Source organism: Musca autumnalis, unplaced genomic scaffold (assembly GCF_047663935.1).
Source record: "Musca autumnalis isolate F117 unplaced genomic scaffold, ASM4766393v1 scaffold_4, whole genome shotgun sequence".
Classification (NCBI taxonomy): domain Eukaryota; kingdom Metazoa; phylum Arthropoda; class Insecta; order Diptera; family Muscidae; genus Musca; species Musca autumnalis.
This window is the reverse complement of record NW_027411977.1, coordinates 209,562,764-209,587,547: the sequence shown is the minus strand read 5'-3', so window position 1 is coordinate 209,587,547 and position 24,784 is coordinate 209,562,764. Positions and strand designations below refer to the sequence as shown.

The 24,784-nt window shown below is 36.8% G+C and overlaps 1 protein-coding gene across 11 annotated transcripts in view; it reads left to right on the top strand.

The window, feature by feature from the left end:
* Positions 1-24,784, top strand: part of rols (zinc-RING finger and ankyrin repeat domain-containing protein rolling pebbles) — a 256,019-nt gene that overhangs the window by 22,757 nt on the left and 208,478 nt on the right. For 2 of the 11 annotated variants that reach the window (XM_073983122.1, XM_073983127.1), the window contains exon 1: positions 11,928-12,051. The exons of 2 other annotated variants lie outside the window; for them this stretch is intronic. The gene's annotated coding sequence lies outside the window, so the exon portion shown is untranslated. Of the gene's footprint in view, positions 1-11,913; positions 12,158-24,784 lie in introns of those variants that run through there. 7 more of the 11 variants (XM_073983118.1, XM_073983123.1, XM_073983119.1 and 4 more) reach the window with 6 other exon arrangements.

The window sequence follows — 24,784 nt, the reverse complement described above, 5'->3', positions numbered from 1 at the left end:
ATTCTAAAAAACCAAAATTTAAAAACAAAATTAAAAAATCGAAATTAAAAAAATATTAAAAAAATCCAAAAGGTTCGAAAAAAATATTTTTAAAAATTCCAAAAATTAAAAAACTTTATTTTTAAAATATCCAAAATTTAACAAAAAATATTTTTTGAATGACCAGAATTTAAAAAAAAAATATTTTTTAAAATCCAAATTTTTTGAAAAAAAAAATATTTAAAAAAACCCAAAAAAATAAAAATAATATTTAAAAAATAACCAAAAAATTAAAAATAATAATTAAAAAACACGATTATTGAAAAATTATTAAAAAAACAACGATTATTTAAAAATTAGATTTTTAAAAAATCCACGATTATTGAAAAAAATTTAAAAAATACACGATTATTGAAAAACTAATTTTTAAAAATCCACGCTTATTGAAAAATTTTATTTCAAAATAATCCACGATTAATAAAAATATTTTTTTAAGAAATCTACGATTATTGAGGCATAAATTTGTAGAAAAATTAATGAAAAATTAGTTTCTTAAATATCCACGATTATTGAAAAATTTGCTTCATCTCGTCTACAACGAAATGCTTCAGGTCGTCTACAATGACGTTCTTCAGTTCGTCTATGATGACGTGCTTCAGCTCGTCTATAAAGACGTGCCTTAGCTCGTCTATAATGACGTGCTTCAGCTCTTCTATATTGACGTACTTTAGCTCGTCCATAGTGACGTGCTTCAGCTCGTCTATAAAGACGTGCTTCAGCTCGTCTATAAAGACGTGCTTCAGCTCGTCTATAAAGACGTGCTTCAGCTCGTCTATAAAGATGTGCTTCAGCTCGTCTATAAAGACGTGCTTCAGCTCGTCTATAAAGACGTGCTTCAGCTCGTCTGTAAAGACGTGCTTCAGCTCGTCTATAAAGACGTGCTTCAGCTCGTCTATAAAGACGTGCTTCAGCTCGTCTATAAAGACGTGCTTCAGCTCGTCTATAAAGACGTGCTTCAGCTAGTCTATAAAGAAGTGCTTCAGCTCGTCTATAAAGACGTGCTTCAGCTCGTCTATAATGACGTGCTTCAGCACGTATATAATTACGTGCTTCAACTCGTCTATAATGACGTGCTTCAGCTCGTCTATAATGACGTGCTTCAGCTCGTCTATAATGACGTGCTTCTGCTCCTCTATAAAGACGTTATCCAGCTCGTCTATAAAGGCAAGTTCGTCTATTTCCTTGAGCTGGTCAATAAAGTCTGATTTGAACTCGTCTAGCTTCCTTGGTCTCGCCTATAAAATTGCCTAAACGTGTTTGCGACAACCATATTATCACTTTTCCTATCACAGTATTTATGACACTTTGTGTGTTCACATGTTGCCATAATGACGATTAGTAACATGTCTAGGTCTTCGACTTTTGCACATTTTCCATTATTTATTATCCCTAAGGAAAATTACCCTTTATCAGGATAATGAAAATAAATCCCTTATGTAAAGACAGACTGCCGTGCAAACAACGCCAGATTTCAGATGGACAAAAAATTTGAAAATTTGTTGTTTATTATATAAAAGAAAAACACAAAATATTTAGCCATATGTAGGGTACTGCTCTCGCTTCTTATCACTTTAAAATAAACCCTCATATTCTCACCTGAAAACCAACACTAAGTAAATAAGCAACAATGATGGTTCGGGCGGCTGGCTGGACAGTCGTCCACACACTCAGCACACACACTTCCATCATCGTTCTAACCACACAGTAGTAAGTGAAGAAACAGTGACGCAATGTTAATTTTCCTCCGGTCTTTCCCTTTCCTCACCAGCACTCTTGGTAATCGTCTTCACCGATTGCTTGTGGAAGTCAACAATATGGGCCCGCAGGCCATTCTAGATATTCTAATACTTATGTGTAGAAAACTTCTATGTATGCATTTCAACAACAACAACAACAACGTGGATGTTACATTGTAACACTCTCTGGCGTTGTTGTTTTTACTCTACTATGACGATTTGCTTACTTGACTATATAAGCTTTCTACTTCAAATTCAGGTAGGTTTAACTAGCCAACATTGTAGCACATATTCTTCGAGTGAAGTGTAGAAGATTCCTTGGGCAGTACGGCAACAACAAAATTGTACTCCGAGGTATCGTGGTCATGAATGGTATTGTCCAAATAAAGCCAATGGGATTATGCGATTACAAAACAAATGGAATATTATTATTGATTTATTTTTTGTATTCAGTACAGTTCAATGGTTGGTATTGTTGTTGTTGGATTTCATTTCGTTTCGCTTTTTCAATTTTGTTGTGGTTTCTTTTTGTAAAATGTTGTAAAAAATTGTGATTTATTTGCTTTCGTCTATTGATTTCAATTTAAGCGAACAGCTATCAAACTCTAGGGTGATAGTAAGTGAATGAGTGACTGACTGACTGCCAGACTGAGTGAGTGATATGTTTCAAGGATACATTTTATGCTATTGTTGTTCTTGTTGGTGGTCACAGAAACAAGGTGTACCTTTTTCTATGCATGTCTTGTGGTGTATTGTGTCAATAATTACTCAAGTGTTTTGAGAAGAAATTTTTGTTGTTGTGTAAATTGTAAAAAAAACCAACAAAATATTTGCCTCTGATTTCCTTTCAAGATTATCACCAAAATAAATCCCATTAATCATGTCATGGGTATTGTGATTAGTAGAAGTTCTTGAAAGATTTCACCTAATTTGTTACACCACCGCCAATTGAGGATTAATGAAGGTTTAATTACATAAGAATAGGTAATTATTATGGGTCAAGTATTAATACACAATTTTAAGCAAAGGCAACACCCTTAATTTTTAATTAAGCTTAGAGATTTTTAAAATTAATGGAATAGCTAATGGGGTCTTTATAGACGAGCTGAAGCACGTCTTTATAGACAGGCTAAAGCACTTTTTTATAGACGGGCTAAAGTACGTCCTTATAGACGGGCTAAAGAACTTCTTTATAGACCGGCTAAAGTACGTCCTTATAGACGGGCTATAGCACGTCTTTATAGAAAGGCTAAGGCACGACTTTATAGACGGGCTTAAGCACGTCTTTATAGACGGGCTAAAGCACGTCTTTATAGTCGGGCTAAATCACGTCTTTATAGACGGGCTAAAGCAAGTCTGTATAGACGGTCTAAAGCAAGTCTATATAGACGGGCTAAAGCATGTCTTTATAGACGGGCTAAAGCACGTCTTTATAGAAAGGCTAAGGCACGACTTTATAGACGGGCTAAAGCACGTCTTTATAGACGGGCTAAAGCACGTCTTTATAGTCGGGCTAAATCACGTCTTTATAGACGGGCTAAAGCAAGTCTGTATAGACGGGCTAAAGCAAGTCTATATAGACGGGCTAAAGCATGTCTTTATAGACGGGCTAAAGCACGTCTTTATAGACGGGCTAAAGCAAGTCTTTATAGACTTGCTAAAGCACGGGCTAAAGCACGTCTTTATAGACGGGCTAAAGCACGTCTTTATAGACGGGCTAAAGCACGTCTTTATAGACGGGCTAAAGCACGTCTTTATAGACGGGCTAAAGCACGTCTTTATAGAAGGGCTAAAGCACGTCTTTATTGACGGGCTAAAGCACGTCTTTATAGACGGGCTAAAGCACGTCTTTATAGACTGGCTAAAGCACGTCTTTATAGACGGGCTGAAGCACGTCTTTATAGACGGGCTGAAGCACGTCTTTATAGACGGGCTGAAGCACGTCTTTATAGACGGGCTGAAGCACGCCTTTATAGACGGGCTGAAGCACGCCTTTATAGACGAGCTAAAGCACGTCTTTATAGACGGGCTAAAGCACGTCTTTATAGACGGGCTAAAGCAAGTCTATATAGACGGGCTAAAGCATGTCTTTATAGACGGGCTAAAGCACGTCTTTATAGACGGGCTAAAGCAAGTCTTTATAGACTTGCTAAAGCACGGGCTAAAGCACGTCTTTATAGACGGGCTAAAGCACGTCTTTATAGACGGGCTAAAGCACGTCTTTATAGACGGGCTAAAGCACGTCTTTATAGAAGGGCTAAAGCACGTCTTTATTGACGGGCTAAAGCACGTCTTTATAGACGGGCTAAAGCACGTCTTTATAGACGGGCTGAAGCACGTCTTTATAGACGGGCTGAAGCACGTCTTTATAGACGGGCTGAAGCACGCCTTTATAGACGAGCTAAAGCACGTCTTTATAGACGAGCTGAAGCACGTCTTTATAGACGAGCCATTGAAATATTCTTTAGAAAATCCACGCCTAGAGGCCTTTTGAGACCATGGAAATATTCTTTAGAAAATCCACGCCTAGAGGCCTTTTGAGACCATTGAAATATTCTTTAGAAAATCCACGCCTAGAGGCTTTTGAGACCATTGAAATATTCGTTAGAAAATCCACGCCTAGAGGCCTTTTGAGACCATTGAAATATTCTTTAGAAAATCCACGCCTAGAGGCCTTTTGAGACCATTGAAATATTCTTTAGAAAATCCACGCCTAGAGGCCTTTTGAGACCATTGAAATATTCTTTAGAAAATCCACGCCTAGAGGCCTTTTGAGACCATTGAAATATTCTTTAGAAAATCCACGCCTAGAGGCCTTTTGAGACCATTGAAATATTCTTTAGAAAATCCACGCCTAGAGGCCTTTTGAGACCATTGAAATATTCTTTAGAAAATCCACGCCTAGAGGCCTTTTGAGACCATTGAAATATTCTTTAGAAAATCCACGCCTAGAGGCCTTTTGAGACCATTGAAATATTCTTTAGAAAATCCACGCCTAGAGGCCTTTTGAGACCATTGAAATATTCTTTAGAAAATCCACGCCTAGAGGCCTTTTGAGACCATTGAAATATTCTTTAGAAAATCCACGCCTAGAGGCCTTTTGAGACCATTGAAATATTCTTTAGAAAATCCACGCCTAGAGTTCTTTTGGGACCATTGAAATATTATTTCGAAAATCCACGCCTAGAGGCCTTTTGAGATTATTGAAATATTCTTTAGAAAATCCACGCCTAGAGGCCTTTTGAGATTATTGAAATATTCTTTAGAAAATTCACGCCTAGAGGCCTTTTGAGACCATTGAAATATTCTTTAGAAAATCCACGCCTAGAGGCCTTATGAGATCATTGAAATATTCTTTAGAAAATCCACGCCTAGAGGCCTTATGAGATCATTGAAATATTCTTTAGAAAATCCACGCCTAGAGGCCTTATGAGATCATTGAAATATTCCTTAGAAAATCCACGCCTAGAGGTCTTATGAGATCATTGAAATATTCTTTAGAAAATCCACGCCTAGAGGCCTTATGAGATCATTGAAATATTCTTTAGAAAATCCACGCCTCGAGGTCTTTTGAGACCTCGAAATGTTCTTTAGAAAATCCACGCCTAGAGGTCTTTTGAGACTATTGTAATATTCTTTAGAAAACCCACGCCTAGAAGCTTTTTGAGATTATTAAAATATTCTTTAGAAAATCCACGCCTAGAGGCCTTTTGGAACTATTGAAATATTCTTTAGAAAATCCATGCCTAGAGGCCTTATGAGACCATCGCAATTATAACTTCCAGCATATGCTAAACAAAAGAATTTACGAATTTACGTTGGACGTCACCTTCGTTGTGAATATGTTATCTTTGAATATATCCTCAAAACATGAGTCTACTTCAACTAGAGCCTTTCCTCGGGCGCCAATACTTTATTTATTTGGGAAGAAAATAATAAAAGCTTCTGAGATTTCAAATGCGCAGTTTATACTCTTTTCCTTTAGTTGGCGTTAGTTCCATTCGCTATCTCAAAACTTAAAACAAAATTTATATAAAAAACGTTGGGCGCCATTTTTCTAAAATCCTTGCATTTTTGCCGTTTATGATATTTTTATCGGCAATTTACATATGTATGTATAGCCGTCGAAAGTGGTTCCACCCTGAGGATGGATGATTTCTTCATCCCTTCTATGGACTTCTTTAAAACCAGCACTCAAATATCTTAGAATCATAATGAACTTTGCCATATTACACACCTTTTGAAAACCTTTTCCAACTCTGAGCTATTCTACCCTATTACTATCTGAAGAACTTGGTTCTTCATAATAATGAAGTCATTTAAGAGAACCATTGTTCTCCCTAGTTCGTAACATGGTCTCACTAACTTCATTATTCTGCACTTAATTGAATAAAGCCATGTTATTAATTTAGTAGACTTGCCCTATTTAGATCAAATAACCCCTAATAGAACCCCCCGTTGGGCGCCACTCTTTTTTTTTTAAATTAGTTTTCTTTATTTAATTTTAATACAAAGCCAAACCATTGATTTTAGAGCCACCATCACCACTGCCAAACCCCTTAGCCTAACACTAATCGACCTAAATCTTTTGTGTTAAAAAAGAAAGAATTAATTTAATTGTAACGAAATTCAAGAAGTTAGCAAACGATGACACTCCGCCGACAGACACCGGTTACCGGTTGAAGTGTGTGGTAGCCTTACCACACCATACCCAAGAGAAACAACAACAAATCTCAATCAATAGATTTTTTAAATGTAACGAATTTAACACACAGGTTAAGCCCATATGACAACATTTTTACAACAACACAACATGAAAGACAAAAACAAACAATCAAATTTTACTCTCACTTTCGTTTCGTTTGGAAAAATAAAAAGAAAACCTCCAATTCAGTGAAGGTGGTATTTGGTAGAGTGGCGGCCGAGGCGAGGCCTGCGATAGTGTGTGAGAAGATATCACAAATTATCTATCGACTTGTCCACACATAACCAGATTTTGATAAGGAACTCTTTGTTTTTATTTTGCTTTTTGTTTTCTTGTAAAGTTAGAAGACGAAGACGAATCACCCACCGTAACAAAAATTTACAAAGAAGAAAGAATGAAACGAAGAAGAAAATACTAATAAAGAGACACAACAATCGTTACCAATAGCTAGCGTAATTAATGAAAATAAACCAGCATGTGGTGGGTAGAGTTGTGAGACATAAGGATAGTGATGACAATTTGGCGATTTTTTTCAGTGGATTGAGGCGATTTTTGAATATCGAGGAACGACTCTTTTAGATAATTATAGGTAGTATGTCGCCACTAAAGAACGCATTGATAGTGTTTGGATATATACTGTGTAGGGATGTGGTCGTAATATTGACCATTATAGAGCATGTGATAAGGTTTCCTTTGTTCTAAAGAATATATTAGAATCTTATACCCCGGTTACACTTAACCGGATTAACCCAGTGGGTTTGGGTTTCAAATGTCAATTCCATAGCGCAAACGTCAAATAAATCCTCATGAAGTGGGTTAACCCGGCAAAAAAAACTTTAGTGTAACCGTACTATTATGGCAATATACAGTTCCTCAGATAGCCAGCCATTTCATGGTCCTTGCAGAATATTCTAGGCCTGGTGACACTGGCAACAACACAAATAATATTCTGTAAAATTGAGGATTCTAATACTGATGGCAGGGCAGCTGAAATATATTCTAAACCATTATCAACGTAAATAATGAATTAAATCTCACTTACAACTTTAACTTACGTTGGGCGCCACTTTCTTCCTGAATGTGATGTGTTTAAATATAACATCAGAACAGGATTCTAATTCAACAGGAGTCTTTCCTTGGGCGCCAATGCTTATGTATTCAGTATTTCGTTGAAATATTAAAGATTTCTGAAATTTCGAATGCGCCGTTTATATAAAAGTCGACTTCCACAGTATTCTCTCCTTGGGCGCCAATCCATACATACTTATTTCGGAAACATACATATATTAAACCCTTGTTTTCCTTTCGATGATGTTAGTTATGTACGTACAACAGGTTAGTTCCTTTACTTTTTTAATGGTAAAAGTGGTTAAAGAGAAAACTATCAAAATTGGTCTCTCATGAACATTTTTACCAGAAAAGTAAAGGAACGAAAAATTGTAGATCTGGTAGCAATGCACAATGGTCCCAAATCCAAATTTTCTGGCCAAAACTATTTCAACGTCCATTTTGTATTGAAACTAATTATTATTTATAATAAATGTTTACAAACAGCAATTCTTACGTTTTAACGACCAAAATGACCAAAAACTGCCAAAATTTGTTGAACAGGGTGGTCCAGTTGTGTGGGGTCTAAACCAAAACGTTGACCTATGTTAATAATTTTTGGTACGAAGGATTCATATCTTCCAAGAGCTCTCTTAAGAATTGCTACCAGTTTTACCACTTTTTGTGGTTAAGGAACGCCTTTCAGGTTAAAAATGGTAACAAATGGTAAAAATGGTAATGGTAAGTCTTTCTTCTTCTTTTCTCAAAACGGACCTTTTAAGGGTTTCTCTAGTAGGCAGAAGACTTTTGAAGGTCTCCTCTAGTAGACGGAAGATCTTTTAAGGCCTTCTCTAGTAGACAGAAGATCTTTTAAGACCTTCTCTAGTAGATAGAAGACCTTTGATCGTCTTCTCTAGTAGACAAGGTATTCTGTCTGGTGTCCTCTAGCAGAAATGCGGACTTTTAAGGTCTTCCCTAGCAGACCGGAGGACTTTTATAGTCTTCTCTAGTAGGCAGAAAATATTTAAGATATTCTCCAGTATACCTTTTAAGAGGTTCTCTAGTAGACAGAAAATATTTTAAGGTATTCTGTAGTATACAGAAGACCACTCAAGGTCTGCCATAGTAGGCAGAAGACTTTTAAAGTCTTCTTTAGTAGACAGAAAACATTTTAAGGTATTTTTTAGTTGACCCTAGTAGGCGGAACGCCTTTTAAGGTCCACAATAGTAGGCAGAAGACTTTTAAGGTCTTCTCGAGTTGACAGAAGTCCTTTTAAGGTCTTCTCTAATATACGGATTACCTTCTAAAATCTTATCTAGTAGGCAGAAGACCTTTTAAGGTCTTCTCTAAGAGACAGAAGATATTTTAAGTTATTCTGTAGGGCTTTTAAGGTCTTTTCTAGTAGACAGAAGATCTTTAAGGGCCACTTTAGTAGAAAGAAGACCTTTTAAGGACTTCTTCAGTAGACAGGGTCCTTTCTAGAAAACAGAAGATTTTTTAAAGTCTTTAAGTCTACTTACTTACTTAGCTGGCCCATTACAGAAAATTTGTTCTATAGGCCGAACTGAGATCTCCAATTCTCTTTAATTGTTGCTTCGCTTTCTGGAATACCGCGCCTTTTCATCTCATCATCCACTTGTTTGCGCCATATATTCCTTGGCCTGCCAATTCTGCGTGCACCGCCAAGCGGTCCGTGTTTATACGCCTTTTTAGCGGGTTCATCATCGCTCATTCTTATGATATAGCCTAGCCAACGCAATCGCTGCATCTCGATACGTTTAACAATATTGATGTCGTTGTATAGCTGATACAGCTCGTGGTTCATGCGACGTCGATATTCACCGTCAACGCAGATTGGTCCGTAGATCTTTCGAAGAATTTTTCTCTCAAACACACCAAGCACTGCCATGTCTGCTTGCGCAAGTACGAAGGTTTTTAAACTGCTTACTTAAACCAAAGTAGTATCTGTTGGCCAATACAATTCTTCTTTTTATTTCACAACTGATGTCGTTTGTTGTGTTTACGGAGGTGCCGAGGTAGACGAAGTCTTTTACTACCTCAATATTATAGGAACCAACTTCCATAGTCGGTCCGAGCTCAATGGACGCATTGCGCGTCGACACCATCAACTTGGTCTTCTCACCGTTTACCGCCAGACCTACTTTAGCAGATTCTCCTCCGACCTTCATAAAGGTATCAGTTACTTCTTTTACTGATCGGCCTATGATGTCTATATCATCAGCATAAGCAAGTAACATGTGACTATTGGTGTAGATTGTGCCACTTCTTTTGACGTTTGCCTCTCGTATAACCTTTTCCAGCAGGATATTAAAGAGATCACAGATTACCTCATCTTGGCTGGGCGGTATACATTCAATACCATCTTCTGGGATTGGGACTGTGCTATCTTCGTCGTCTTCGCTGCTATTGGATACCAACAGTTTTGAAAAATGCTCTTTCCATATCCTGAGTACACTATCTGTATCAGTTACCAAATTACCTTGCTCGTCTCTACAGGAGTATGTGCCTGTACCAAAGCCATCAGTTTGATGCTTGACTCTTTGGTAGAATTTTCGGACTTCATTCTGGCTCCTGTACATCTCGATTTTTTCACACTCCCGCTTTTCCATCTCTCTCTTTTTCCTGCGGAAAAGACGTTTCTCCTCTCTCCTTTTCTCCCGGTATCTCTCTCTTGCGCTACGCGTTGCTACGGATTGTAAAGTACCCCTATATGCCGCGTTTTTCTCTTCGGTGGCAGCACGACACTCCTGATCATACCATGGATTCCTTGGTGGAGGTCTCTGGTATCCAAGTATCGATTTTGCGGCTGTTTGCATGGAGTGGGCAATGATTTGCCATTGCGCTGATATGTTATCGGGATGAGGAGTGCTTTGATTAAGCAATTGGGCTAGTTGAGTGGAATATCCTGTGGCTATCTGTTGTGATTGCAGCTTATCGATGTCTAACTTTCGTGTTGTGTCTCTTCGTACTTTGTTTGCTACGTTTAAGCGGGTGCGTACCTTTGCTGCAACAAGGTAGTGGTCCGAACCAATGTTTGCGCCTCGGAACGATCGTACATCCAACACGCTCGATGAATGTCTTCCATCTATCACAACATGATCAATTTGATTTCTTGTTTTCTTATCTGTAGACAGCCAGGTGCCCTTATGAATATCGAGATGATTAAATCTGATTCTGCTAACTACCATGTTTTTTTCAGCTGCAAAGTCTATCAGCCTCATACCATTGTCAGATGTTTCACTGTGGAGACTGAATTTCCCGACTGTTGGGCCAAAGATATTCTCCTTTCCAATTTTGGCATTAAAATCACCTAGAATGATTTTAATGTCATGGGCAGGTTTCTTCTAAGCGCTCGTAAAATATATCTTTGGTCTGTTCGTCCTTTTCTTCAGTGGGAGCATAAGCGCAAATAAAGCTGATGTTGAAGAATTTAGCTTTTATTCGAATTGCAGCAAGTCTTTTATTCACTGGGGTGAAGCTGGATACAAGATGTTTTAGTCTCCTTCTTTAGCTTAACTCCTTCTTTAGCTCAACTTCTTTAGCTTAACTTACCCATACAAATCCTCATAGAAGAGGATAAAATGTAAACATGCTATAACCCACTTGGGCGCCACTATTTGAAAATGGTTTTGAAATTTGTACCATAGGCACTTGTAGACTGCAAAAGACGTTTGTATAGTGTAGCTTTGACGAATTCGATTCCTTTTTTTGGGCGCCACTGTTTCTGTGGATTTCGAATTTTGTGCCTTTCCCAGAGTTTGTCTTGTCGGCACATTTTAGTTGCTGAGTTCCCGAAAGGACACTACATTTATTCCGTGGAGATATTGTCAACTTCTTTGGTTGAAAATATCTAAAACTTCTTCTTTCGTCACCCAAGATACTGCTATCTACTTATTCTACTTCCTAAATTGAGAATCGGTTCATAGTTCATTTAGGTCCAGCACTCCTGTTATTTTTTTGTAACGTCATAGGCTGAGGGTTAGCTGTCGGTTCCTTTTTTATGCTTTTAACCCCAACACTTTTTGTCCTAATAAAGCGATTTTTTGCTAATCACAACATTTGCATCACCGTAAGCAACATAAATTCATTATTCTCTCTCACTCTCAGACTCTTGGAGAGTTTTTCCAATAATGTTGTTTTTTGTGGAGACTTTTCAAATTATGCTACGAGAGAGAGGTTTAAAAGAGTTGCTCTTTCGCCTGGTTGGAATTGTATCTCAAACACTTGTTGGACATGGTTTTTGTGTGTGCGAACGAGCAACGAGAAGTTGTTTGTTGTACAACTCTGCATTGTGTTATTGTTTTTGTTTTGAGTCATCGTTGACTGTGAGACTCACAGTGTGAGCAACGTTCAAAACAAAACCCATATCTTTCAGATTGTCAGTACGAAAATGTTAGTTTGAAACTAAACAACGTGGTTACGGTTAGCGGCGACGGTTAATAAGAGAAGACTCACATTTTTATTCCGGCAAACAAACAAAACATTAAAAACAAACGTTTAATGTAATTTGCAGTTTATTTTTACGTGCGTTAAGGCTATGAAAAACTCGTGTTTATAAATAAGAATGTGTGTTTTAAGAAGAAGAAATACATTTAAAATTATGTAAAAGTAAAATAATAAATTATATTAAAAAAAGAAATAAAAATTTAAAATGAAAATTGTGCAAAATAGTTGATGAATATTGAAAGAGATCATGAAAAATGTGTAAATTTCTATGACAAACAAAATTCCAACAATTTAAATTTTTTGTGCAAATCAAATTTTGGCAAAAACCCAGTCACTATCACAACCCCCATGGATTACTAAAATTTGGATTAAAATCTTTACTGAAACTGGATTACCCTCATGTATTTGGATATCTAAACTAATTCACGCAGCCACCTTGCAAAACAATCACAAAATTACAACAACAAAAATAAATAATAACGACCAGCATAAATCCCAATAATAACATAACAGTTTTTATTAGTGTGTGTCTAAATTATGCAAAAAAAAATAAATAAATAAACAAAAGATCGTTGTACAACAAAAATTGTTTGCGTTCTTTAACAGTGATTTCAGTGAATTGGTTTTTGCATAACCCCTGCGTTTTTTCAACATTATTGCTACTGTAAACGAAGCATATTGCAAAAAATATTGCAAACAGTAAGCAAAAGTGTAGCGAGGAGCAGCAGTTGCTGCACAGTGTTGTGGATTAATACAAAAAGAGAGATTGAAACAAGAATTTTACATAAAATTAACAGTGATATATAAAATATTAAAAAAATGTGGATAACTACCCTACATCATGGAATGGATATGGAATTAAAATAAAATATTATTATAAAATATTAAATTAAATATTTGGTCTGTTCCTTTACTTTTAAATATGGTAAAAGTGGCAAAAGTAGTGAAGGTTGCGACCTGCTCCCGTTTCAATTGTATGCTTACATCAAGTAAAGGAACACTTTTCGTGTAAAAAGTGGTAAAACTTGAAGATTATTGTACGCAAAGGAACAGAGCTATTACAAAAATATCAAATCTGATCAATAAGCCTTAAGAACGTTTTTTCTGCAACATTTATAAATCCAAATCCAAAACTAAATTGCAAGACCTGTTGATATTTGTGACTCAAAAACTCCAAATACGTCCCATTTTGAGGACATCGCAGACGGAAAATTTTTAAATTTAGATAAAGTACCTAAATTAGGTCAGTGCTTTAGGAGTTAACCTAAAAGTTGAAATTTTTGGAAAACTGTTTATAACGTTATTTCCAACTATTCTCGTACTTTGTATAACAAAAATTCATTTGACGAAATTAATTAAAATACCATTTACAGTTGCGGGCACACTTATAGTACGTTTACATTCTACTGGACTCAGCAAATTTCGTGGATTTAAATTGTTAATTTCATTGAATTTGACCAAAAGCCAAAAATATCGTATATGAATATTCTATTAGGCAATTGGGCGCCATTTAATAGTTTCTACGCAGGGAACTTTGATGCAGAAGACATTCTGTTGAATATTAAGGTGCTGTAATTCGTTCATGTTGAAGCCACTTCAGACCCTTGGCGAGAAGAAGCAGTGTTGTCGGCTCGGCTTGGCAGAATGTTGTCAGAGATGTTATTGTGTGTTCACCCATTGTTTGAATTCTCCTGGTAATGAGCATTGGACAACGGCATAATAAGTGCTCAATCGTCTCTGTTTCTTCTTCATCTTCGCATAATCTGCAGTAGTCCGTGGAGTCGTGTCTATCCAATTTGCAGGTCATTGATCTTATTATGCAGTGTCCCGTGATTACGCCAACCATTAGTTTCAGGTCGGGTTTTCTCATAGAGAATATAGAAGTGGTCTTCCGTTTGGAGAGGTTGAGCCAGATTGCCTTTGATACCTTACAGCCAGGTTCGTTGTTCCAAGTCTGACCAGTCATCTCCTGTATACTTGTTTTAGGAGCCGCATGAAGTGACACAAGGGTGACTTGATTGAGTTATCGATTTCGATGTCGTTTGACTCAGATCCGCGACGCGCCAGTTCATTCGCTTTTTCATTTCCCTCGATGTGGCAGTGTCCCGGGACCCAGCACAAGGTAACGATTGATATTAGGGCTTCCAAGGCTTTCCTGCAGTGCAAGACCGCAACAGACTTGATTGAGTGGGATCTATGTGATTTCAAGGCCGCTTGACTATCCACATAGATAGTCACCGGTCCAGCTATGTCCCCTTCCATGTTTTTTTATCAACTCTGCTGCTTTCGTGACCGCAAAGATTTCGGCTTGGAACACGCTACAATTTTCGCTTAGCTTGTACGAGATCCGTAAGTTGAGGGTATCGCTGTAGACGCCCCCTCCTATTCCCCTTTCCATTTTGGAGCCATCGGTATAAACCTCTATACCGGGTAGAGGTGGGGAGTTGTGGGTCCAGGCTTCTCTGTCAGGTATCCGAACTTAAATTTCGTCGAAGTGTAATTGCGGTAATATATAGTCACTGATTACCTCCGATCCCGCTGATAGTCCAGATCGTGGTAAAATAACAGCGTGACCATAGTCGAAGTTGCTCCATGAGTTTATCTCCTTGAGTCGGAGAGCACTCTTTGCTGCCAACTCTTGAACCACGAGATTCATCGGATGAAGATCCAGTAATACATTGAGGGCAGCCTGTGGAGTGCTTTATGAGGATACTTAAATCTTTATGAGGATACTTAAATCATTCTGGAGAGATATTACCAAATTCTTCGGCTCAATTATAATATAAATCCTCTAATATATCTTCATAAAGGAAGGTTAAACCAGCAAAAAGCACTAATCTAAACAATTGGGCGCCACTAATTCTGTATACAGCCTTTCGTGCTAGTAAAACAAGCAGTATTCCGTTTTTTTTTGGATAATTTGAGCGTTCCTCTTATTTGCTAACCTAACAGTATTCCGTTGTGCTAAAATTTTATGGCTCATCTGTACGGATCTCTGATACAAAAGACGTTCTGGTGAAAAAATTTATGACGATTTCAAGACAAGACGTATAGAGTGCTTTAGAAGAATGGGATTCCCATTGTTGGCCGCTACTGTTTCTGTGGCTTTTGCTATTAGCATCTTCTTCGGGATATGTTTTACAGCCGTATTTTAGTTGCAGAATTTCAGAAAAGCTTCATGGCAAAAAATGCACACTGATTTTGTTGTAGGACCAATAGAGTAGTTTGAGATACCCTCTGTTGGGCGCCACTGTTTCTGTAGATTTTGCTTTCATTGCCTTCCTTAGGATCTTTCTGATCGGCATATTTTTGGCGCTGTGTTCCAGGAAAGATTTATGTGGATACTAAAAACATTCTGGAAAGATAATGTCAACTTCTTCAGTTTCATTTTCCGACCTTAAACTCCTGAATAAAAACTACATATATTCAATGGAGAGCGTTATTACGCAGGAGAGGAGCACAGATTAAAGAGTTCAAGGAATGGCTTGGATGCCTCAAATTTGATACATGGCTTCTCGTGTATATTTTGCTTTCATTGCCTTCCTCAGGATCTCTCTGGTCGGCATATTTTCCTCATAAAAGGGGTTAACCCGGCAATGTTATTTCTGTATTAGACAATTGAACGCCACAAACTTCTTATACAGCTCCTCTTATTCGCTAACCTAATTTAACTCTCATCTGTTCGGATCTCTGATCCAAAAGACGTTCTGGTGAACAAATTTATTACGATTTCAAGAAAAGACGTATAGAGTGCTTTAGAAGATTGGTATTCCCATTGTTGGACGCTACTGTTTCTGTGGATTTTGCTATTAGCTTCTTCATCGGGGTATGTTTTATCGCCGTATTTTAGTTGCAGAATTCTGCAAGGAATGGGATACCCTTTGTTGGGCGCCACTGTTTCTTTGCCTTCCTCAGGATCTCTCTGGTCGGCATATTTTTTTGGCGCTGTGTTCCAGGAAAGATTCATGTGGATACTAAAAACATTATGGGGAGATAATGTCAACTTCTTCTCTTTCATTTTCCCGCCTTAAACTTCTAAAAAAAAAAAACTATTTTCAATGGAGAGCGTTATTATGCAGGAGAGGAACACAGATTAAAGAGTTGAAGGAATGGGCTGGGTGCCTCAAATTTGATACATGGCTTCTCGTACATGTTACCCACACCATATTCTTGTGTTATCGAATTTTATTGTCCCACATAAACATAAATTTCTGAATATATTCTGGCAAAATATGTAAACTTGTTGGTAGATCTTCATTTCCCAAAGCTTGACTACATTTCCGTCTAGTTCTTCAGGGCATTTTTCAATTTAACTTCCCGAGAGCTTGGAGAAACCTTGCCGATCATGTTCAAGGCTTGACTACAGTTTCGTTTAGTTCTTGAGGGCATTTTTCTATTTAGCTTGACGAGAGCTTGGAGAGACCTTGCCGAATATGTTCTAGTTAAGGATACTACGTTCCGATTGTGAGGTTGGGTCCTGCGCAACAGTATTCTTTTATGAGTCTGCTCTCTTTCAATCCAAAATATCCCGAATGTTCACTTCAATTTTATGAATGTTGTGCAAATCTACGTTGGGCGCCACTAATTTCTTTCAAGTTGTACCCACTTCTTGAGTGTATCCAACCCGTATGACTTTGTCGCTCAAATTATTTGTCATGAAAAAGGTGCGGACATTTCGAGTTTCCTGTTTTCTAAGGCTTCGGATTGAGGACTTAATTCTCATCTAGTTCCTCAGGGATTAGCGTGGCAGTATTCATTTATTATTCTACTCTGTTTAAATCCAAAAGTTCTCAAATATTTACTTCATTTTTCTAAGATTTTGTCCAGACTTGCGAGTTCCGTTTCGTTGGGCGTCACCATGCACATTGTTATACAACTTTCTGGGTACTCCAGGGCCATGTACCTTTCTTCTTAAAATTGTTTTTGTACTTCTATAAAGATCTTGGATGCTGGATACATTGTCCAGTTTCCTAAGACTTCCAATTGGGGACCTCCTTTTCATGTAATTCTTCAGAATCTGACTTGTCTTACTTGTTGTGATTCCGTTCTCTTTAAATCCAAAAGATCTCGAGTGTTCACCTTGTTTTCATGAGATGCTTTTCAGACTTGTGAGTTCCCTTTTGTTGGGCGCCACAACATATCAAATGTTGTCCTGCCATATTGTGACGAGTTTGATTGTTCCTCTATAAAGATGTGGGACGCTGTAAAAATTGTGAAGAAATGGTGTGAACATTTTGAGCACCTAGCTTCCTAAGACTTCCGACAGAAAGTGTTCAGATTTGAAAGTTCCCCTTCCTTGGGCGCCACTATGAACTTTCTCTCACAAATTCTTGTATGTACTCCTTTGTTAACGAAGTTGATGCTATCTCCATAATACACTCGGATACCTAATACATTCTGAAAAAAATCTGAGCGTATTGTTGACTTACAATTCCAAATGAAGTTGGCTTCAAAAGATCTCAGGTTACATAAAATTCAAGATAAATTGATTCCATTCTGGTAGACACTACCTTGAACCACATTATCCTAAAAAGTGGGAAGAAGGAAGATGTCTTTCCCTTTTGTTAGGCGCCACTATGAACTTCCTATGCTTTAACAACATGTCGGATTTAGTCAAGCCATTTTCTGACAAGTTGTTCCTCTATAAAGATGTGGGACGCTGTATACATTGTGAAGAAATGGTGTGAACTTTTTGAGCCCCCAGCTTCCAAACGATATTGTCCAGATTTGAGAGTTCCCCTTCCTTGGGCGCCACTATGAACTTTCTCTCACAAATTCTTGTATGTACTCCTTTGTTAAAGAAGTTGATGCTGAATAAATTCTCTGGAAAAAATCCGAGCACATTTGAGTATCCCATTTTTTGAGAACGGGAACCACATCCAAGTTTGCACTACTTTGGGCGCCACTATCTTAACATGACAAAAATCTGAGCGTATTGTTGGCTTACAATTCAAAATGAAGTTGCTTCAAAAGATCTCAGGTTACATAAAATCCAAGATAAATTGATTCCATTCTGGTGGACGCAACGTTAAATCCCATTATCCCAAAAAACTGGGAAGAAATTCTGATTTTGGTCAGCAGAACTCTGGACTTACCTTCATTGAGGGTGTCTCCATGGTGCAGTGGTTAGCAATAATGTCCAACACACACTAGGTCGCAAGTTTCAGTCTGTGCCAAGACAACGCTCTAATAGATTCAGACTAAATAGATTCCATTCTGATAGACATTGCGTTGAATCTCATTATCGTAAAAGGAAGGAAAGGACATCAGACCTTCGATTTCTGTCGGCGAAAATAATTCATTCACAGATTTGCAAAGGGTTTACTTACGAGGATGTGAATTTGTGTTTCCGCAAAAAAATGGCGACCCACTGCTAAAGCATAATGATGACTTATAGTTCATTGAGACTAGCCATAATTCCTCAACTGGATTTAATAAATCCAGTACAAATCTCATTGCATTTAGATATACCTTTGGAGGATTTAAATGGTAGCTACCAAGGTAGATGCATCAGCCCATCCGATCGAATTTGAAGCGTCAGGCGAAGTTGTTGTAAATTGAATTCTTCTCAAAAAACATACGCCAAATTACAAATTTATTGTTTAATATTGAAAATGTAAGCAGATTATGCTACTAATGTTAACTAATGAGCAAATAAAGAATTATTTTATCGTTAAGATATCGTAAATATTCAAGTTTTTATATCAAATCAAATTTATTTTTTTCACCTTGTTTACAAATGTTGACATTTTAAATTATTTTTGTTATAGCAATTCACCAATGCATCTACCTTGTTTTTTGTGGCAGCTTGTAACTTTTTGTATTTTCTAGCAACATGTTGCAAAAAAACAGAGTTGTATACTAGGATTTATGCCGAATTTAAAACAAATCCATTCAATACTAGAATTTATTATTGTATGGGAAATCTGGTGGATTTTGGACGGATTTAGCAAATAAAACCTGATAATGCGTTTAATCCGGCTAATAATATCATATCGAAATGGCCTATTACAATTCCTGAGTCATTTCACCCATAAAAAACTTCTATACATCTCTGCTGTGTTCAATTTCGCGTTTAAACTTGATGGTATAAAGGAAGTATCATAGTCCCCTTATACCTTGTTGGGCGCCAGAATCGAAATGACAGCCATATTGTATTAAATTTTCTACAAGGTAATTACAATATCCTTGCTCCAGACAAAAGTATTTATATTTGCGGGAATTATTAATGAACACCAGATATTTGGAAGGAACTTACCTACCTCGGGCGCCAATATCTAGGCTTTTAGGATGGTTAACCGAAGACATAATTATGATAGCTTTACTTTATTCAAGGCAGTAAATTCATTCACATTGCCTTAATAGAATGAAAGAAATTTGGACAAATCTTTGGGAATTTGAAAGGGATCTCCCTTCGTTGGTTGTATAAAGGAGTATCATAGTCCTCTTACGCTTTGTTGGGCGCAAGAATTGAAATGACCTCAATACTCTACTGAATCTTCTACAAGGTAATTACAATATCTTTGCTCCAAATATAAGTATTAATTTTTGCGGGAATTATTAATGAACACCAGATATTTGGAAGGAACTTACCTACCTCGGGCGCCAATATCTAGGCTTTTAGGGTGGTTAACCAAAGACATAATTATGATAGCTTTACTTTACTCAATGCAGTAAATTCATTCACATTGCCTTAATAGAATTAAAGAAATTTGGACAAATCTTTGGGAATTTGGATGGGGTATCCCTTCGTTGGGCGCCACTATTTAGTCTCTTTTGCATATTAATAACATTACAACGTAAACATAGCAGTGAAATTCGTTTAGCACAGAAAGAAAATGTGTTTAAAGGCCAAACATTAAGGCCTTTTAGAAACATCCCAATGAGAGCTATCGAATGAACTTGGAATCAACTTGAGTTTATATATAACTCCAAAGCTCCAAATGAGATGGAAAACAGCTATTGGAAGCGTCACACTAAAGAATAAAGTAATAAAAATAGATCGAAGATTTCAAAAGTTTGAAATTGCTTCTCACTCAGTTGAGATTGAGTTTGCTTCGTTGACTTTCTCAAAATATATAAAATCCTAGGGGACAATAAATATCGGGCGGGAATTTTTAATGAACACCACATATTTGGAAGGAACTTACCTTCCTCGGGCGCCAATATCTATGCTTTTAGGGTGGTTAACCGAAGACATAATTCTGATAGCTTTACTTTATTGAGTTATTTCAACGCAGTAAATTCATTCACATTGCCTAGATATAGAATTAAAGAAATTTGGACAAATCTTTGGGAATTTGAAAGGGATATCCCTTCGTTGGGCGCCACTCTGTTGCAACAAAATTGGATTTATTTCTGATTCTGAGATACGCAAAGCTTCAAAGGCACAACATTTAACACTAATCGAAATTTTGTTACATGAAATAGTTCCTACAGGAACTAGACGCGATTACAAAATCTCGCATTTATTTTAATACGACTTGCCAACATTGGGCTCAAATACAGAAGTTATTTCCTTAGAATTTAACGGTAGTTAAATTTGAATATCAATACTGGATATCTGAATCGCTTAATCTAAAGACCCATAATAATTTACAAAGTGAATTTCAATAAGAATCTTTTTTAACAAGCCATTGTAAATTATGCATTTATGATATTGATCTCCATCAAACGTTCCACTTGATGGCATATACAGCTCTATCCGTGACTTTGGCTTCCCACTCCAAACAAAATATCTAGCTTGATATTTGAAAAAACATTGGAGCATGTCTGTAATTACAAGCATTTAACGTCAGGCATGAAGAATGCAAAGCGGTAGCATGTGAACAGTATCAAGAAACGTATTTACATTTCTTCCATTTCTAAACTAAAACTAAATCAAAATAGGGTTAGTGAAATGGAATTTAAAATGAAAAATTATGGAAATTTCGATTTGTTTTTTTTTTCTATTTTTTTTTTTTGTTTTTTTGTGCGGCATGGAAAATTCATGTAAATTAATTTTGTTTGAAATGCATTCGAAACAACACGATTTGAAATTCATTTCAATGTAAATTGAGCTTTAGTTTATTTAACACGAATTTGAATTGAGTTTTTTTTCCTTTTTATTTTGTAAAATTTTAAATGGAGTGTTAGAAATTCGAGCACGATTTAATAATAAACACAAAAAAAATCATGTTCAACACGACGTAACTAAAGCAATGTTGTAAAACGCTTGAAATTATGCTGTCAAAGCTTAAACTAATTATAATAAAATCTAGTACTTGTTGAGTAGTGGCATTTATCAGCTGGAAATTTATGGCCACAACTATGCCATATCTTGGCGTTTAACTATTTAACAATATCAAGCTACTGGTTTAGGAAGTTATGAAAACCATTTGATCCATGTTAGTTCGGCTGCACAATGGTGAATTTACTTCTTGGAATGTAGTGCAAGAGAGAGAGAGGGTTAGAATAAATTTAATTTAAATTTAAAATATTTTTGACTCTGGAAGCCTGACTATGGAAAGGAATCCAACATTATATATTTTTTGTATTTAAATTATAATTTTGTTGCCCAGATTTGCGGTTAAGTTACCCATGTTGGGCGTCCATCTAATTTTTCTTAATTTTTTCATTTTAAATTCCATTTCGCTATCTTATTTTGATTCAGTTTAGCTAACTTTGAGTCTAGAAATGTGATAAATGTAAATAAGTTTCTTGATACTGACTGATACCAGTTCACCACGTTGGGCGCCAATCTGTAATACATTCTGTTGTTCTTAAAAATTGCGAACTCCATGAAGTATATAGCCATAAATTTATTTTCTAAATAATTTTAAGCAGCAAGGGAAAAGTATTTTCACTAGACTGTTAGAGAACCTAATTTTTAATGCTATAATGGCTTGTAGAACCCCCCATGTTGGGCGCCAATATTAAATTATTCGTTTGAGCCTTAAAATTGTACACCCCCTCAAGTATATATCCATAAATTTATTTTCTAAAGGAGTTTCATCAGCGGCAGGGAAAGTATCTCAGGAGCTGGACGATTTTGAGAGAAGCTAACATTTCATCCTATGATAGATTGCAGAGCCCTCCATGTTGGGCGCCAATCAATCATTATTCTGTTGTGCTTAAATTTTGTGACCCCCTGAAGTAGATGACCATAAATGTATTTACAACGTGAGTTCAACCAGCTACAGAGAAAGTATCCTCACTAGCTGAACAATTTTTATAGAAGCTAACATTTTATCCTATAATAATAACTTGTAGAGCTCCCTATGTTGGGCGCCAATCAATCACTATTCTGTTGTGCTTAAATTTTGTGACCCCCTGAAGTGTATCGTAAATTTATTTCCTAAAGGAGTTTCATCAGCCTCACTCACTAGCTGGACAATTTCTAGAGACGCTAGCATTTCATTCCATAAAAGCATGTAGAGATCCCCCCGTTGGGCGCCAACCTATCATTACTCTGTTGTGCTTAAAAATTGTGAACCCGCTGAATTGTATATCCATAAATTTATTCTCTAAAGGAAACTATCCCTAAATTTATTTCCTAAAGGAGTTTCATCAGCCTCACTCACTAGCTGGACAATTTCGAGAGACGCTAACATTTCAGTCCATAAAAGCATGTACAGATCCCCCCGTTGGACGCCAACCTATCATTACTCTGTTCTGCTTAATAATTGTGAACCCGCTGAATTGTATATCCATAAATTTATTCTCTAAAGGAAACTATCCTCACTTCACTTCATCCTATTATAGATTGCTGAGCTCCCTATGTTGGGCGCCAAACAATCATTATTCTGTGGTGCTTAAATTTTGTGTTGACCAACTGAAGTGTATATCCATAAATTTATTTCCTAAAGGAGTTTCATCAGCCTGGACAATTTCTAGAGACTTAACATTTCCTTCTATGTTGGCATGTAGAGATCCCCCTGTTGGGCGCCAAACTATCATTGCTCTGTTGTGCTTAAAAATGTGAACCCGCAGAATTGTATATCCATAAATTTATTTTCTAAAGGAAACTATCCTCAATTCACTTCATTCGATAATAGCTTATAGAGCTCTCTATGTTGGGCGCCAATTAATCATTATTCTGTTGTGCCTAAATTTTGTGACCCCCCTGAAGTGTATATGCATAAATTTATTTCTTAAAGGAGTTTCATTAGCCTGGACAATTTCTAGAGACGCTAACATTTCATTCTATAATAGCATGTAGAGATCCCCCTGTTGGGCGCCAACCTGTCATTACTCTGTTGTGCTTAAAAATTGTGAACCCGCTGAATTGTATATCCACAAATTTATTTTCTAAAGGAAACTATCCTCACTTCACTTCATCCTATTAAAGATAGCTGAGCACCCTATGTTGGGCGCCAATCAATCATTATTCTGATGTGCTTAAATTTTGTGACCCCCCTGAAGTGTATATCCATAAATTTATTTTCTAAAGGAGTTTCATCAGCCTCACTCACTAGCTGGACGATTTTTAGAGATGCTAATATTTCATCCTATAATAGCTTGTAGAGCATGTAGAGCTCCCCTTGTTGGGCGCCAACCTATCATTACTCTGTTGTGATTAAAAATTGTGAACCCGCTGAATTGTATATCCATAAATTTAATTTCTAAAGGAAACTATCCTCACTTCACTTCATCCTATTACAGATTGCTGAGCTCCCTATGTTGGGCGCCAATCAATCATTATTCTGTTGTGCTTAAAATTATTTGCTAAAGGAGTTTCATCAGCCCCACTCACTAGCTGGACGATTTTTAGAGAAGCTAATATTTCATCCTATAATAGCTTGTAGAGCATGTAGAGCTCCCCCTGTTGGGCGCCAACCTATCATTACTCTGTTGTGCTTAAGAATTGTGAACCCCCTGAAGTGTATAAGCATAAATTTATTTTCTAAAAGAAACTATCCTCACTCCACTTCATCCTATGACAGATTGCTGAGCTCCCTATGTTGAGCGCCAATCAATCATTATTCTGTTGGGCTTAAATCTTGTCACTCGCCCTGAAGTGTATATGCATAAATTTATTTCCTAAAGGAGTTTCATCAGCCTCACTCACTAGCTGGACAATTTTTAGTGAAGCTAACTTTTCATCCCATAATAGCTTGTAGAGCTCCCCATGTTGGGCGCCAATCTAATATTATTCTTTGGGGCCTAAAAATTGTGCACCCCCTGAAATATACATATATATCAATACATTTATTTTTTTAAAAAAGTTTCAGAGAAATTGTTCTCACTAGCTGTACGATTTTTAGAGAACCATGCATCCTATATTAGCTGGTTGGTAACTCTCCTAAAAAGGCTTGTGAAGCCCATAAAAGAAAACAAAATAATTTCACTTTATTTTCATCTTGGATGCCACACAAATCCAAGATGAAGAAGAAAGAACAAGAATAAAAGTGAGCATACAAAACTTCATTGGCTGCATGCAGCCACCACAATCAGGCAGTAGTTGCAAGTAAACCATGCGACAGACAAATGCAATTGCCCAAGACCAAAAGAATCGAAACAAACCATATTGGGTAATTGTAGATGTTTACCGGTTTTTTGTTACAATAATGACAAAAAGCAACAACAATAACACCAGAGACGAGTTATTTGAAACACTATTTATTTTGTTGGTGTTGTTATTCTTCTTCTACTGCCACCGCTGTTGCTGCTTCTGACGATGATCATGATGATCGCTTTACCCTTTATTGTTTGCCCCATACTGGTTTTCTTTACTTTCTTGTCTACTGTTTTCCGTTTTTTTGTTTGTTGTTTCTGTTCTTCTGTATAGCTAGCAGTACTTTAATTACA